Source organism: Hydra vulgaris, chromosome 15 (assembly GCF_038396675.1).
Source record: "Hydra vulgaris chromosome 15, alternate assembly HydraT2T_AEP".
Classification (NCBI taxonomy): Eukaryota; Metazoa; Cnidaria; class Hydrozoa; order Anthoathecata; family Hydridae; genus Hydra; species Hydra vulgaris.
In genome coordinates this window covers 4,184,717-4,204,368 of record NC_088934.1, presented here as the reverse complement: position 1 = coordinate 4,204,368, position 19,652 = coordinate 4,184,717, and the positions used below count along the sequence as shown (strand labels likewise).

The following is a 19,652-nucleotide window of genomic DNA, read 5'->3' as shown; positions in this document are numbered from 1 at the left end:
ATAGTGAGAGCCTTTATCAAACTAATAAAACCGTTAAAAAAACCATTTTAAAAATTGTAATGAATTTTCTTATTAGGGTTTTTACTGAAAATGGACATTCCTATAAACAGTATTCAAATATTGCTAAAAATTATAAATACTCCACAAATCTATCTTGTTCTCAAAAAATTGATACCAAAAATCTTGTTACTCAAAGGAACCGGAATATTCATTCCTCGATCCCTCCTCCCCTTTTGATTTCCGCGATCCCTCCTCCCCTTTTGATTGTTTTTCTTTCAAAAGATAATAGTTTATAATTTGGAATTTGAAAATTTGTGTTCGTTTGAAATAATTCATCAGAACACCACGTTTCAGTTATGCAAATCATACTGAATGAGTAGTTGCAATGTTACTTTGTTGCAGTGTTACTTTACCATTGGTCTCAAAATTAAGCCTTGTTCTTAGAAGAGAATTTCGTAAAGTTGGTGTTAAAACAGTCTTTCATTTTGGTAATCTCTTGATCAATATACTTTGCCGAAACAAGTCCAAACTGCCTCTAAATAGTCATTCAGGAGTGTACCAACTTAATTCCACATGTGGCGCATGTTATATTGGTGAAACAAGAAATAAGATTTGCACACGAACTCAAGAACATGAAAATAATGTTATAAAAGCCAACTGGGAAACATCTGGAATAGTAGAACATTCACAACATTGTAATAATAAAATAAACTGGAGAACCCTAAAACGCTTTCTGTTAATTCAAACAACTACACAAGAAAAATTCGTGAGGCCATTGAAAAACAAATTGTACAATGTTAAAAATCTAAAGAAAACGTTTTAAATTGTGACAATAGCAATTTGGTGATGACTCACTATTGGGAACCATTTTTTGTAAATTTAAAAATGTTGATTATCTGACGTTGCAATGACATCATTTGGTTACGTTCACAATAATTTTCTAAGCGATTTTTTAACGGGTTTATTAGTTTGATAATGGCTCTCACTATATGAGCCGAAATGTTACTTAATAAAAGAAATAAATCGTATGATACCGTATATGATGTTTTAATGCTTATAATATATATATATATATATATATATATATATATATATATATATATATATATATATATATATATGTATATATATATATATATATATATATATATATATATATATATATATATATATATATAAATATATATATATATTTATATCATGAATAATGATAATCCGCAATCGAAAATATTTACTAATCTTTTTTGAATTGTTCTTGTTTCCACTAATCAATGCAAACGCGTAACAATTCTATGAAAAAGTTGACTTTTTGAATGCGAAATTCAGTTAGCTTGAACAAAATCAATTGAAGATAAAGTTTTTTTGTCTAAAGTTGATTTTAAGATAATCTATTGGTACGACATATACTTTTCTCATTTCAAAACCTTGAATTATATTAATTTCAGAAAATGGACTTTGAACAATGTTAAAAACATGTTGGATTATTATGCAAGGAAAACCTTTTTTGGTTTTTTCTTAGAAAAAAGTAATAGCTGTATTTAAGTAAAGTCATACTATTTAAAAAGAAAATCACTCTAAACAACCAATAAACGCATTTTCGCTGGCCAAAGGCGATTTGAAAGCAGTGAAAATATAAACAAAAACAGCGCGACTAAAAATTCCAACATAAACAACGCAAAAATTGGCTTATTACTTTTTTATTATTTTCAAATTTTCGTAATAAAATAACAAACATCAAAAAAATACGAGTCGATAACAAAAAAGCTTTTCCAATCTGGCTGCTACATGAAAAAAAAAAAATTTCGAAAAGTTTAAAAAATTCATGTTTTAGTAAAAAAGCCTTGCAAAGCTTCAATTATTTTCAAAGAGCATGCGTCACAAATCAAAATGTTTTAACGGAAAAAGCTGGTTTTTTTCAGAAAATACAATAACTTGTCTAAAAATGAATACAAAAAAAATCAGTTGTTATCCAGTATAGAACTAAATAAAAGATCAAGTAAAAGTAGATACATTGACACAAAACAACAACTATGCAAAAAACTATTCAGTAACACAACACAAATTTGCGGTGAACATTTATAATAATCGATGAAGTAGAAATAACAACATTTAAAAAAAAAGGAATACTTAACATTATTGAACTTGACAGTAAACTTGATCAAGAGATTGGATTGATAATCTTGATCATTATTACAATTTCATGATCTTTATTGTAATTTCATGATCATTTAAGTCTCTCGATCATCATTCCAATTATATGATCATAATGATAGTTATGGTAAAGATTTGTATATATATACATATATGTATATATATACATATATATATATATATACATATATGTATATATATACATATATATATATATACACTGTGTTAAAGAAAAATTTAAAATATTTGTCAAAATTTAACTAATAAATACATTTTACTCACCTTAGTTTGAATAGTTTTTCTTTGTTACCTGGAACTTTTACTCATATATATATATATATATATATATATATATATATATATATATATATATATATATATATATATATATATATATATATTATATATATATATATGGAAAAATATAAATATATATATATATCTATGAAAAAAAAAAAATATATATATATATATATATATATATATATATTTATATATATATATATATATATATATATATATATATATATATATATATATATATAGAAAGTTGGGACAGTGGATCGTGGGGCACAGTGAATAAGAGGCATTTTTTTAATGATTAGAATTTTGTTTATCTTGACAACATTAATAATTTTAATGTTGTTATAATTTTACGTGCTCATATATTAGCAATCTTTATTTGTAGTTGTTACCACATAATATTTGAGTACCAGTTTTTGGTCGATAATTTTTGTTTTTAGTTAACTAAAGTAAATTTTCTTACCTTCCTTATGTTTGTTATGGAGATTATGGTTAAAATAATTTTAAAAGTAGAAGTTTTTCATTCAGATTATTGATATTTATGCTTCTTTTAGTAGATTAATTTTTCCTTTAACAACACTCATGTCCTAAGAAATTAGACTTAAACTTAAATTGGTGGGGCACAGTGAATCGGGGTACAGTGAATCAGTTGGTTCACTATGGCCCATTAATGATCTTAAAATTAAATTTATGCATTTTTTTAACAAACAACCTACATAAGCATGAATTTATTAATTTCAAGTTATAAATGATAATATTTGAATATGTTTTTAATTTTTAATATTTTTATAAATTTTGTTATCAATAAAATTCTTTTTTTCACTTCTCAATTTTCAAAATGTCTATTTTTTCGATTTTATACTAATCTGATTAATAAAAGTATGCCAAAAGTGTAGCGTACAGTGTCTTTACTCCCTCAGCCTCAAATTTATTTGGCTATGCCCCTATTCACTATCATTAATTCACAGCTATGTTCATTGATTCAGTGTGCCCTAGTACTGGGGCACAGTGAATCACATAACACAACTCACTTTAAACTTTTCTGTAAACCGTTAGATAATAAATATTTGAGAAATATTATAATATATATATATATATATAAAAAGAAAATATATATATATATATATATATATATATTTATATATATATATATATATATATATATATATATATATATATATATATATATATATATATATATAAACATATTTTAAAGAAAAACACGATATTTTTTAATCTTGACATGTTTCGTAGTTAACATACTACATTTTCAAAAGATAAAATTACAACTTTAAACTCTGGATATACATATAAAATCAAAATAATATACTAAGCTTAATCACTCAATTCACTTGATCACAATCACTTGAGTTACTTAATCGATTCACTACCGCTTGATCCTTAATCACTTGCTTATCTATATTTTAAAATCCAGTGTTTATATTAAACAAAACGCTCAGATAATGATTAAATTTCTATTTAGTTGATTTAAATGAAATATAATTGTATTAAGTTTTTAGTATTTAATGGCAAAAATGTATTAAATTGGAAACCATTATCAGTTTTAACCATTATCAGTTTTACATTTTAAATTTATTTTTCTCATTATAGTTTTCTTTTACCACGCCTATATTTTTCGTATATAAGTCGTACGCACATTTTTTTTTAGACTTACGCTCATAGTTTTCTTATTATCCCTACAGTTTTAATAGTATTTTTAATTTTAATTTAACTTTGTTAAATCAAGATTATAATGTACTATTTGTAAAAGAAAATTAAAAAGTAATTGATACGAAATTGATTTTTTGTTTTTTAAAAGACTATTACAGTAGACAATAACAAGTCTATACAGTAGTTGTTCACAATTTTAAAAAATGTCGTTATTTGTATCAAAAATAGAGAGTATTCCTTTGGTACTTACAAAACGCTGTTCTGCTGTCGCTGTTGGATTTTCAGAGTTAAAAGCTATAAAATCTGAAGGTACCATATTACTTGCTATTTTTCCAATAGATTACTTAATTATAAACCAACTGAAACTACCATATTACTTGCTGTTTCTCCAATAGGTTACTTAATTATAAACAAACTGTGTAGTTATTTAGACAACGATTAACAATATTTATTTTGTAAATAATTATTTCTGTTTTTATTACCATTAATAACTACAAATGTACCGAAATGTTCTTTAAACAAAGATTATTTTAAATTTTGTTCCTTTACTACATTTCATAAATAAATCTTCTGTCGTGAAGAACAACTAAATACAAATTCAAAGTTAAATGTTTTTAACTTCTAAATCAGAGTAATAGGTAAAAAAGCATAGCAAAGAAAAGGTTTCTTAATAATAAAATCTAGTGTAAATTTTAACTTATCGCAGCAGGAAATAATAAGTTTTTTTAACTTTTTAAATATGTATAACAAATTCGATTGAATGACGTTTTTTAGTATGAAAGACTTATCTAAAAAAACATGTTAGAAAGACGCCATTACTATTTACTGAAGTAATGGTTTTCAAGACTTGTAAAAAAAAGTTTTTTAAATTCATTTTATTATACATACATACATAACTATATACATACATACATATATGCATACATACATACATACATACATACATACATACATACATACATACATACATACATACATACATACATACATACATACATACATACATACATACATACATACATACATACATACATACATACATACATACATACATACATACATACATACATACATACATACATACATACATACATACATACATACATACATACATACATACATACATACATACATACATACATACATACATACATACATACATACATACATACATACATACATACATACATACATACATACATACATACATACATACATACATACATACATATATACATACATACATACATACAATAAGTCGTTGTTAGTATTAGGTTTTAGATGTTACGTTTACTCAATGTAATGTTGCGGAAGGCGCACTAGTTGCTGTTCATTGGGATAAACTAGGTGCCGTGTTATTTTTCCTTATTGGCGTCGCATTAGACCCCTGTTGGTCTACTTATTTTTTAAATTTTGTGTTTGTCAACCTTTATAAAAAAAGCTCAAACTTGTCATAAATATCAATAAAATGTCAATCAAATAATTTTTTTTTCCGAAACCTCTTGCTTTACTATTCATCTGTTATAGTAGTGTATTTTCCTCCTGCTAGTTGACATATATCGAGTTCGCAGTAAATAGGTTCACTAACGCGTCATAACTTGCAACAACGGACCAAGAGATTGTTTTTGATGAAATAAGATATAAAAGGAGAAATTAAACAAGATCTATTTTAAAAAGAATAAGATTAACTAGTGTAATTTTATAATTAGTGAAACTCTATTACGTTTTCAGATCTGTATACTAAACAGTGCTACAAGGTTATATTTAATGTAACTTTACTAACAATACGCTTGCCACTTATATTCCAATGCACTACCAACTGATTAGATCAAATTTCTATACCAATTTTATATTTTATATCAAATTACTTTAATGTATATATATATATATATATATATATATATATATATATATATATATATATATATATATATATATATATATATATATATATATATATATATATATATATATATATATATATATATATATATGTATATATATATATATATGTATATATATATATATATATACATATATATATGTATATATATATATATATATATATATATATATATATATATATATATATATATATATATATATATATATATATATATATATATATATATATATATATATATGTATATATATATGTATATATATATATACACATATACATCTATTGGGGACCTAACTAAAAGAAGTGTGCTTTGGCTTAAAACCACTTTTGATATGTATTGTTTATTTTCAAATGAAAATCTGTTTCTTTAATATAAGTTAAAACTTATTTAAAGTGTTTTTCATTCTATGAGATATATATGCAAAGAAAACTTAAGTTATGCTTATCTCAAAACTATGATTTTATAGTTAGATAACAACACAGTAATTTCTTGCAATCATAAAATGATAAAAAGTGAAGAAAGAAAAACTTGATGCTTTACTTTCAATTTTTTTTCCTTTTAATCTTTTTGATTTAAATGTTAGACAAATATTTTTTTGACACTTGCCTCCTGAACCAATCAGTTACCAACTTGCGCCAGTTTAATAAACTAGCAAATAAAGTTTATCTCTATGTATTTAACTTCATTTTATCTATAAGAAACACCAAGGTATTAACGCATAATTTGCATAATATACCTAAAACTAACTGAAAATTATCATATAATGAAAGTAAAAGTACACAGTTGCTAGTCAATTGGTTTGCGTACGTACGCTTAAGTTTGATATTTTTTGTATGTAATACTAAACGTATTTACTGTATTACGTATTTACAGAAAGTTTCATAAACATTTATTATAAAAGATTGAATTTTGCGTTTTAAATAGTAATTTCTACATTTTAAACTAACATTTTTAGTATTCTGTTTTTTAAATAAACCATTTAGCAGACTGTATACAGTCTGCTAAACGGCCGATGTCACTTTTTTAAACCAAAAATTTAATCTGTCCTAATTTAATCTGTCGGTCATCGGATTAAATCAGTTAAAATAGATTTCAATCTTTTTGAAGGCACTTTTTACTTTGGATTTTAGCATAAAATAAGTTTTTTAAACGGTAAATATTTTTCTTTTCATTTTATTAATCAACTACGAAATCATTATATGTAGTTATAAATACAACCAAAAAATTAGACATTATACATGAAATTAGTTCATATAAGGAACAATTTGTGACAATTACTTGTAAAAAATGTGAAATAACTTAAAGCAGCGTGTTTCAGTGGTTGGAGTTCTTTCACAGAATCAAGATGTGTGAGGTTCTACGCCGACTATGACCAGATAGGCCACATTGGTAAGGAAGGAGGTGTGAACTTCTTAGTTAAATTGATCTTCCACGGTGTTTTTTTATAAGATCATTAGTTCTTCTTGCAAGAAAAACTAACAACAAAAAAAAAAGTCATCGGTTTCATTTAATCTAACAACCAATTGTTAAATTAAATGAAACCATTATTATTAACAAAGTAGTATCCAAAGTAAATTTTTTTTTTCATTTTATCAATAAAATACGTAATCATAATCCACGTGGAACTTTTGTAATTGACGGTATTTTTGAAGCCTATTGCATGAGTGATTAAAATGACTTAATTAAAAACGTAATACACCAGTTATTCTATTATTGTATCTTTTTACATAATAGAATATACACAATAATATAACTGGTGTTTAATGTTCTAAATCAGGTCATTTTAATCACTCGTTGCAACTTTTTCTGAACCCATAATACTTTCTTATTTTCTGTCGAAGAAATATAGCTAAACTTTGCAAAACTATATTTGCAAGAGCGATATGATCATTCAAGTTTTTAGATCCATATATACAAACTTCTTCTACAAAAACTGAGCCATCTATCCTATCTAATAAAAATTTCCAAAAGATAATTTATTGTTGACTTAATTAAAGACAAGTTCAAAAACAACCCTGAGTAAAGGCAACTTTGTATAATAAAATTCGTTAACTACAAGGAGATTTCTGAAGAAGTTTATTGATTTTGATTCATTTGTTTATTAGTTTATGGTTTATTTAGTTACTAATTTGTTACTAATAATGATCTAATTTGTTACTTCTAATGATCTAATTTGTTACTTCTAATGATCTAATTTGTAGATCTAAATAATAAATACTAATTTATCTTGTTGCAATATTTTTCATTTTAATCGGAATCTCATTTTTTTTTATTTTTTTTTATTTTTTATGTCCATTATTACAATGTTTAAGATTCATATACAAATATACAAGAGAAAAATTACAAGTGAAGATATCGTAAAAATAAATAAATAAAAAATAAATAAAGAACGCGGATACTCAAAGAAGGCCATTAGGTCTTGTCGCAGAGAACCGCTGATGAAGAACTTGAAACTTAAAATTTACAAAGTATAAAAATCCTTTTACAAATAAATGAAATCGTTAAGATTAAAAAATACTTTTACAACTAGAAATATAAAAACTAAAAATATACAAGCATGTAATTTAATAAATAAAAAGAAAGTGGACACTCGCACAAGTACATCAAGTCTTCATTGAGAACCACTCGTAAATTTAAAAATCTCATAAAAATCAAATTCATACATACATGGGCAAGTGTATAAAGCACAAAAAAATTTAAGTGTATTCGTTTACATATTCAGTTACATCACTTCATAAAAAATAAAAAAAGTAAATTTTCAATGTTTAAAAATACAAAAATATATCATCAATAGACAAAATGATTTCCTTAAGCTTTTTTTTGAATGAGAGGTAACTCTATTCCAAAGAAAAATCAAAATGTTTTAAATTTAATTTTATTTTAAGAAGAGAAGCTCCACGAAATGAAATGCTTGATTTTCCAAAATTAGTTTGAAAAAATGGTTGATGAATCAAATTATCATTTCTTAAGTTGTATTTATTTTTATATTTTAAGGTATATAAATTATGGAAAGGAACTAGGTTGGAGTTAGTTTTGCATTTGTACATAAAACAAAGAATACTAAAAACATTTGGCTTATATATATTAAAAGTTTTCGTTTCAAATAAGAGAGGCAAATAAAAGAGACTTGGTATGAGTAAATATACCTTTAAAATTAATAAGACGAGCAACATGCTTTTGTTGACGATAAAGAGGCCTAAGTTTGGATTTATTAGCACTACACCAAGCAATATTTGCATAGTTTAAATGACAATGAACAAAGGAGTAATATTACGATGTTAAATATATGAGTTAAATAATATTTATTTAAAGAACTTCTAGCTTTAAACAATACTCCTATGCTTTTAGCAACTTTATTACACAACAGTTCTATGTGATATTTTCAATTAAGATTTTCAATAATATAGATAGCCAAAAAGTTTGTTTTAATTACTCTTTTTATTAGAACTTTATCAATAAAAAGTAAATCGCAAAGCAGAAGTTTTTTTTTAAAAGCTGGATAAAAAAGTATCCAAGTAGTTTTTTCAACATTAAGTTAAAGCTTGTTTATTTTAAACCATTCAGAAATTTTTGTTAATTTGATATTCATTTTTTGAAATAATATTGTAAGATAAAAAGAGGTTAGTGTCATCTGCGAACATGACAGCGATCAAGTTCGAACCTTTATGTAAATCATTGATGTAAATGAGAAAGAGAAGGGGCCCAAGTATAGAACCCTGGGGAGCACCACAGGTTATATTTAATAGATTGGATGGGTCAGTTAAATTACTATAAATAAACTGTTTACGGTTGCTTAAATAGCTTTTAAGCAGCAGTAAAACATTTCCTTTATTTCCATAATATTCAAGTTTTTTTAGGAGAATTTTATGATCAATTGTATTAAAAGCTTTTGATAAATCTATGAAAACTCCCATCGTGAGTTGAGAATTTTCAAATGATTCAGAAATATTGCGAATAATTTGGATTATTGCATGTTCTGTTAAGTTATTTTTTTGAATCCGTATTGATTAACATATAATATATTATTTGAAGAAAGGTGATTATAAATTACGTAATATAAAATTCCCTCTAAAACTTTAGAAAAAACAGAAAAACAGAAATTGGGCGATAATTAGAAACATTGGTTGCATCACCAGCTTTGGAAATTGGAGTCACTTTAGCTATTTTTAGAAAATCAGAAAAAACGCCCTGTTTTATTGAACAATGTAAACCTTTAAATAGTACATCTTTTAGGGGTTCATAAGACTCGATAACAACTTTACCATTTATATTATCATGGCCAGCTGATTTATTACACTTAAGCATCTTAAAAGGTTGCTCAAAATCTTCGTAAGATAATTCAAAAGATGTTAAGGCCAAGTTAATCGAAAAATCATACTCATCTATTTTATTAGTCACAAGAGGAATTTTATTTAGCCAGATTTTATTGAATTTTATTGGCCCAACAGAAACAAAAGATTTATTTAATTCACTACTTATTTCTGTTGAATCAGAGGAAAATTCATTTTTATAGTCTTGGGCAGTGAGCACGGTTTTATTTTTTGCACGCCAGTAAGCTCTTTAAGAATTTCCCACTTGCGTTTACAGTTATGCTTGTTCATCTCAAGTACAGGGTGACCAGAAAGTTCTGACACATAGTAAAATTGCCATAAAAAACGACTAAATTTAAAAAAGGCGAATAAAATTAAAAATAAACTTTATTCTAACAACTAACAATCACATTACAACATTAAATTTCGAAATAACCGCCTTTAGCTTTGATACAGGCCCCAAGTCTCTTGGGGAAATCATTGACTGCGGCGCGCAGGTATTCTGGAGAAAGATTATTCCATTCCTTCTGAAGTCCTCGGCGCAAAGAGTCCAAATTTCTATGAGGGGTAGAACATGCCTTGGTCTTCAAAACTGACCGCACGGAATAATCCAACGGGCTGAGATCTGGCGAGTAGGGAGGCCATTCTTAGGCGCTGATAAAATCTGCAAAATTGTTTTTGCATCACCCTTGAACGAATTTTGCCTTGTGGGCAGGAGCTGAAACCTGTTGAAATGTCCAGGGCTTTGTACCAGAGTGTGATTGGGACCATGGAAGTACTTCTTTTATAAGGACATCATTTAAATAGTTTTGACTGTTAATTTTAACTCCAGAATCCACAAAAACTAACGGAGTTTTACCATCCGAAGTTATCCTTCCAAAAACCATAACGGATTGCGGATGTCCTGAAAGAGAAGTAATTCTACCCTTCCTGTTTGCATCACTGATACTTCAGGATAATATCCGATCATTTTGATGGTTTAAGAAAGCTTCAACATTGAATAAACATTCATCAGTGAAAACAATTCCTGAGTGGCGCGCCGAAGAAAAACGTTTGAGCAAAAGCTTGCATCTTTCCATTCTTACTTTCTTCATATTGTCTGAGAGAAGATTTTTGGATCTTGTATGGGATAAGTGTTAGCTTATCCTTGCATATTTTTCTCAGGGATTCACGACCTATTTGCAAATCATTTGCCATTTTTCTCATCGACTTCCTTGGATTTCAACGAATTCTATCACGCACTTTTTTGATAATAATTTTGCTACTTAATTTTGGTGGTCTTCCACTTCTATGCTTGTCTTGGGTGCTGCCTGTCTCCTTTAAACGTTTCAAATTGTTAAAGACAGTTCTTCGAGGAATTTTAAGTCTTTTTGCTATCTCTGCTCCAGCGCATCCACTAAAGAACAAATGCTCTATAGAAACTCGATGGTCTTTTGTGTCTTTCATACTAAAAATAAAATAGATTTAAATTTAAAAAAATGCCTGAATACGATTGAGAATTGACATAGGAATGAAATGGAAACAAAAATATTGACAAATAATACATTAAATCTAATAAACTAATAAAAATGAGTGCCAGAACTTTTTGGTCACCCTGTATATTTGAGTAGTACAATTTTTTTAAATTGTTCCTTTGTCTTTCAAATTTTTTGGCATAATTTCTATAAAGAATCTTACTTTCGTTTGTTTTGGTTCTTGGTTATTTTATTTAATATACATTTCGGAAAGTTTATGTCATATACTTCATATACACTAATTTGATTAGTGTCTGTAGATACTTTAATTTGATTCCAATGAAGCAGAGATAACTGCTCTTTAAAAGATTTAAAATTTGCTGCGGTAAAAAAAAAGCGTTTTGAAAAACTTGTTTTCTGTTGGGATATTTTTTCTGCAGCAACGTTAATCGAGATAAAAATGGGGAAGTGATCAGAGATGTCGCTTAAAATTAAACCTTTTTTTAGAGATTTATTAAAAATATCATTTGTTATGATATTGTCAATTAAAATTGTTGGCTTGCTAATTAAAGGAATTGCCCCATTTTCAAGTAAATCATTATAAAATTTATTAATTCCACAATTGGTGTAGTATTGAAAACAATATTAAATATCACCTATTAATTAGTATAACTTTTTTTTTTTAAATATCATTAATAAATATATTAAAATTTCCAATTTGACAATTTGAAGGTGGGCGATAGCAACAACTCGAAATTAAATTTTTGTTTTTTGTGGTTTCAATTGTTAAAACCTCTTTATCGTCATCATAATTACACATGTCACATGACCTCATGATATACCTCAAACATTCTTTAATATAAATTATTAAACCACCGCCTCGCTTTCTATTTTTACGCTCTAAAGAAATTTTATTAAAACCTGGTAAACAGTTATTTCCGTTAGAAATTACGTCAACAGAGCTACACCAAGTTTCCGACATGCAAATTAAGCTAAAAAAACTAAGAGATTCTTTCATATTTATACAAAAAAATTTAAAATTTTTTGATATGCTTCTTATAATAATATGCAAAATGTTTAAATTTTTGGGACTAAGAAATTCTTTTACTTCATTGGAATAAAAGCAGTTGCTTAGTAAAGACCGGCTCTGATAAAATAATTTAAATACAGATCCGAATCATGGTTTTGTAAAAAGTCATCAGTTTAAAAGAAATCGAAAGAGTTTAATTCAAAATTGTTCAAATTATTCGAATCCATTTTTTCTTTTAGATTATACCTTAGTAAATAAATAAATTAAAAATTCTATAAAAAATTGCGCGTTATTAGTTTGTTATAAATAACTTTAGCATATTTACCTTTTTGCCTTAGTTGTTTAGCGACTGTAAACAACCTTTTTCGTAACTAGCTCGTCCGTTCGCAAAAATCTTCGTTTATAAAAAGCTTTTGTTTCCCAAGTTTCATTTTTATGTATTTTTCAAGGATAGTTGATTTGTCTTGAAAATTTAAGAATTTCACAACGACCGTTCTGACTTTATTATTATTTTTTTATTTTTTTCCTTCTCGATGTGCTCGTTTAATAATAAAGTTTCCTTGAAATTTAAGTTTGGTCTTAAGTATATCTTGGAATTTTCTTTCGCAATCTTCCCAACTTTCGTTTTTTGATTCCTCAATTCCATTAATTCTTAAATTGTTTTGTCTACTTCGATCTTCTAGCTCTGCCAATGTGCCCTTTATGGATTCAGTTACAATATTTTCTAAAATATTTGGTTTACTGTGATCAGGCTTTGCTTCGGTAAGTTCAACTAAAACTTTGTCATATTTATCACTTGTAAAATCGACAGGTTTTTTTAAATCGTTAATTTCCAGTTTCAGAACTTTATTTTCATCTTTTAAAGTATTCACTTTATTCTCCAACTTTTCAATTTTATCTTTAAAAATTTTGATATTTTACATGAAGTTCTAAAATTTCTTTTGAGCAATCGTAAAATTTTTTGCCATTTTCGACTTCCTTGTTTAGTTGGAGTTCAAACACGTGGAGTTCAAAACAACGTGGAGTTCAAAAACAAATTTAAATTTAGTTTACAAAATTAATAGCAAATTTTTATTGCAAAGTAAATAAAAAGCAAATTTTTACACAAGATCAGACTTATTTGCGTTCAAGCACAACTTTCATTTTAATTTAAAGTTATCCAATCAATATTTAAATTGCACAAGTTTCAACATAAAGTTGCCCAACTTTACACGCAAAGAATACGCTGCAAAGATTTCTAGTTTTTAAGTTTTTTAGTATTTTTAAAATGTTAAAAATAGAAGTAGAGAGTGGCTTCGCTGAGGTTGGTGTCATCCAGGGTGGTAAGGTTTTGATGTCACCCCTCTAGAGTAACAGGTAAAAAGTGAAACTAAAAAAAGTCCTCTATATCTAGAAATTTCTAAAAAAATAAAGTCTTTTAGAAAAAAAAATTCTTGCATATTTGCATTTTAATCATTTTGGTGTCACTCCTATGTGTCACGTCGTGATGGTGTCACCCGGTGCGGCCTGCACCCGTTTTACCCCCAAGCAACGCCACCGGAAGAAGAAGGACATTTAATATAAGAATTAGTTTGTTAGCAGAATTACTTGTTAAAGGCAAATATAATTATTACACCAAATACCAATATTTATTCACTTCAACCAATTTAAAACGAAATATATATTATCATATAAAAATTACGGAAACTATATTATTGTCGTCACTGTTATTTTCTGCGTCACTGTGGTTTAATATTGAACAATCGCGGCATTTTATAATGCACATGAACAAACTTTTATTTAAAAAAGATGTCGTTGTTTTGCTTTTATTTAATCTTTTTTTTTTTAACTATATCGTAAAAAAGTAGCTTATAGCTTTGCTATAAAGATGTAAAATTGATATCCCATTATTTAAATTGATTTAAATATGGCCATGGAAAATGTATTTTTTCACAACATTTAAATTTTTAAATTTTAAATTTTAGTATCTCTAAATACGCGGGAAACTCAGACTTGATTTTATGGCTATGTATACTACTAAAACTTGATAATTAAGCGTTTATTTATATTTTTAATCTTTATAACCTAATATATTTTAAAACTAGAAGAGTTTATCTTTATATTAAAAAAAAATAAACTTGGGTTACTTTTTTATGTTTAAAAACAGTGTACATCAAAATCCTAATTATTTGGCTCTAAATAAATATGAAAATGACTGAGTCTCGTATAACAAAACTAAGAAAATTATGTCGAATATGTGGAGAAAATCTTGGAAATCGTAGCGTTCTTTTAACAAATTAGAATAGAACTGCATTTTTTTATACAAATCAGCAAGGACGACCCAAAGGTGCACCCACAGAAGATTTATTACAGATGCTATTCAATAATGAGAAACATTGAAAAAGGTTCAAATACTAATCTTAAGTTAAGAACCTGGATTAGCATTTGCAAGAAATGTGAATGTGTTTGCTTCAAAGTAAATAAAGGAAGGAAACCAAAGAAAAATGTAAATGAAAGGCCCTTAGGTATTGCCATTGAAGAAATTTGGACTCGACAAGCAATAAACAAGATACAAGCTAAACTTTTATCTCTACCAACTTTAAATCTGAAACTACAAGACATTAACGAAAACTTTAACCCACATGTACATCTTTGTGTCTGTTATATTTGTAACGGTATTATAAATAAGCCAGTAATTTTAAGAAACTGTCTGCATTCGTTTTGTGCACGATGTATATTACCAAAGGCAATTTTACAGGGAGATCGGGGGGGAGGGGGTATTAAACCCCTCATCCCTCCCCCTATATATAACAGGCACAAAGATGTACACATGTGTTAAAGTTTTGGTTAATGTCTTATAGTTTTAGATTTAAAGTTGGTAGAAATGAAAGTTTAGCTTGTATGTTATTTATTGCTTGTCGAGTCCATATTTCTTCAGGGTGTTACACCTCCCCCCCCCCTCCCCCTTCTCCTTCACCCAAAGAAAGCAATTTTTAATTAATAGTTAGTTTTTTTACGAATTTAACTGGCTAGCCTTGTACTTGACACTATTCAGACGGTTAAATTTTTGTTTTGAGGAACTTTTTTTTTTAGAGGCCATTCGGGTACTTTTTGAGGATTCACTTCCCCCCCCCCCCCTACCTTAATTTTATTCGTAGAATCGCCTCTGTATATTACCACTTATCAATAATAAATTATTATCGAAAATAAAATGCCCTAAATACTCCTTTTCAATTTCAATTGATTGATTAACTTCCTCTAGCAATGTTATTGAAATAATAGATAATATTCAAGAAAAATGAAAGCAACGTGGTGGTAGATTATTTAAAGTGTCACAACTGTCAAAAGGCATTAAATCATCAAAATATTTATCAGACTCCAATATCAATTTCCTCAACCTTGTCAACATCATCATCACAAATAAGTCTTTCAGATATATTTGCAATAAATTTGAAAAGTGTTATCACAAAAGATATTGATGCTGTTGTACTTCATGTTATTAAACAAATGTTGCAAACATTTGGTAGTAAACAACCAAACATTTGATTGTGAAGGATTTAACAAATATATTGAGAAGCAATGTCAAATAAAACAACTTCAAATAAGTACTCAGGATCATGAAGATAAAATACGTGTCATAACAGAAGCACTTGAAACTCGCATATTATCTAACTCTGAAAATGAAGAATATATGAAGTTAGTATTTGAACCACGCATAACTCACTTTGAAGAGAGAGAAAAAAAGGTAAACATTTTAAATTTTATTGTTCACTAAAAATATAAATCATAAATAATACATTTTGTTCGGATCCTAATTGATATGTTATTTCTAATATTTTATGTTTTGGTATTTTGTATTTATATCTGTATTTTGTATTTATATGATAATCAATCGCCATATTTGTATTCATAGATCTCAGAATTGAAAATAATGAAAGAAACTGACCATGTAAAGATGTCATTCCATGGGGAAAGTTTTGTTGGTACCATGTTAACAAAATGTTAAAGGTAAACTAATCACATAGTTCTTAAATATAAAGTAGTATATTCATTTATTCCAAATTAAGAAAAACGTATATATAAATAGGTATGATCAGTATGTAGTTGTTTTTTGTGTATGCATATCTAATATTTATATATATATATATATATATATATATATATATATATATATATATATATATATATATATATATATATATATATATATATAAATATATATATATATAAATATATATATATATACATATATATATATATATATATATATATATATATATATATATATATATATATATATATATATATGTATATATATATATATATATTTATATGTATATATATTTATATATATATATATATATATATATATATATATATATATATATATATATGTATATATATATATATATATTTGTGTATATATATATATATATATATATATATATATATATATCAGTGGTGTACACTGGATTTTTAGATGTTTGAGTTTTGACACTTACAGGCATTGTGCAAACTCCAAACTTTTGTATGTTTAGGCTTATATCAGTTCCTAGGTGGACCCTTGGCTCAAATGGATATTTAATTTCAAGGGTTATTTTTTTATTATATTACATTGTACTTTTTGTAATCGGGTCTTGATTTTTTAAGAATGATTGTAACACCACTTTGCTGGATTGGGTTTATTGCTTTTTAACCAATCAAAGTTTGGTGAGTCATTGATATGGTGCAACACTGACATGAGTAAGTTCTAGGCTAAGGGTTTTATATATTTTGCAGGTCTTATCATAAGTTCAGAGCAGATTTCTACCCAAATATTATTATATCGACCACGTATGTTGCAGTACCGTCAAAGGATTATCCAACAATATTTTCTATTTTCAAACCCTTGCTATCAAAAACAGATTTTGATAGTTGGTACAGTGGAGATCCTGAAAAACTCTAAATTCAGCTCAAAAAAAAGACGCTCTTTTACACTCTCTTCGATAACATAGCCAACAAACAGTTTTTTAGACAATTTACAGTAGACCAGTTGAGTTTTGCTCTTTGATTACTTAATGGACCATTAGTGGCAGTCTCTTTAAATGAGAAGCCGATAACTTTCCGACGTGTTATTCATATCTAGTCATCGGCTAGACACTTTTGTTAGCTGCCACAAACTTTAAATTTTCAAAGTTTTGTGTAGTTTTTTACACGCCTTAAAAACGTTGTCTATATGCACAGCAACAAATTCATAAAACTCAGACACTAGTAAAATATTTTTAAGGAAGCTTGCATGGTCCGGGGCCTTATCTTCTAAATGTAAACCTAAATTTAGGTTTAAACCTGAGAATCTAATACTTTCCAAAATATTTTTATAAAAATTTTTCTCCAATTAATCATAAATATGAAACAAGACACTCAATAAGTAATTACTACATTCCACAAACATCACTAAAAAAAAATCTGACGTCTTAATTACAAGTCGGGGACCACGCTTGAGGAACTCTATTCTTGACGAAAATATGGAAAAAATAAAATATATTGATAAATTGAACTATAGAAACCCACTTACTAAATTTAAACAAAACATACACTCTTTCATTTTTTTTTTTTTTAAAAAAGAGAATATTATTTTATGATATATCTTTTTGTAGTTTTTGTCTGTCTGTTTTTTATTTGTATAAAAATATAAATTGATGAATTTAAATCTTGATAATGTTTTGAATCTTCTTAAATGTTAAATCTCTTTTAAATATTTAAATATATATATAAAATATATTACGTATTGTATTGAGTATGTATACATATATATATACCGACTTGAAAATTTTTATATCTCCGTTATACAAAACGTTATTTTTATATTTAAGTTATGCTACGCATAAATACCGATTTGTAAATTTTTTTATTTTTATCTTAAGGATTTTTTCTTTTTTGTAAACTTTATAACTTTTTTTTCAAACTTTTTAGTTTTTAATTTTTTTTAATTTCTTTTTAAACTTTTTAGGTTCACTCTTTTGTATAATATTAGAACTTGTATAATTATTGTATAAATATTATATAATATTTTTCCCTATTTCACAAAGGGGCTTGATGATAAGACTTTTTGTCTTCTACTTTCCCCAGTCAGATTGTATTTATATATATTTATTAGATCTTAGGGATAAACTTGTATAATGTATGCGACGAAATTATTATTATTACTATTCATTCGGATGGCCTTTGTATGGCAAAGATTGTTTTCCCAACAGTTTTTGTAACAGCCAGTATTCGTTTCAGAAGTTCAATATTGTTTAGTATTTGCTGTTTTTGGAAAGTAATTGTATTCTCTTTCATTAATGACCTAATATTCCTTAAACTCCCGGATATTAAATAGATAAAACCAAGTTGCAACGGATTCTGTGTTAAATTCTTAGGCGTTTTAATCTATGACCAAATAAGTCGGAAAATGCATATTAATCTAATATAAAATGAAATTTCAAAAAGTATTACAATTAAAACCCAAAAGTGATAGCAAAAGTAAATAAAAACGATGAAAATTCGCATAATAGTTCCCTTCAAGACGACTTAGATTATTTAATTATTCGCATAATAGTTCCCTTCAAGACGACTTAGATTACCATTCTTCGAATGGTCGACTAAGTGGCTAAAAAGCTTTAATATTGATAAATGCAAGATAATGCACAGAGATCATCATAACCCAAAAAATAAATACACACTAAAATGCAATACTGAAGAATTAGGAATTCAAAATTAAGAGACATTGTTGGAACGAGACTTAAGTGTATATATTTCAAATGACTTACAATATATTTTATATTTAATGATTTAAAATATATTTCTATAGTTGAACGCGTGTTTTATTAAC

At 26.5% G+C, this 19,652-nt stretch overlaps 1 long non-coding RNA gene across 3 annotated transcripts in view; it reads right to left on the bottom strand.

Annotated features, from left to right (window-relative positions):
* LOC136091405 (uncharacterized) overlaps nt 1-4,773 on the bottom strand; it is a 39,617-nt gene extending 34,844 nt beyond the window's left edge. For all 3 annotated transcript variants that reach the window (XR_010643968.1, XR_010643969.1, XR_010643970.1), the window contains exon 1: nt 4,376-4,773. This is a non-coding gene — a long non-coding RNA (uncharacterized LOC136091405). The remainder of the gene's footprint in view (nt 1-4,375) is intronic.
* Between the last annotated feature and the right edge of the window lie 14,879 nt (nt 4,774-19,652).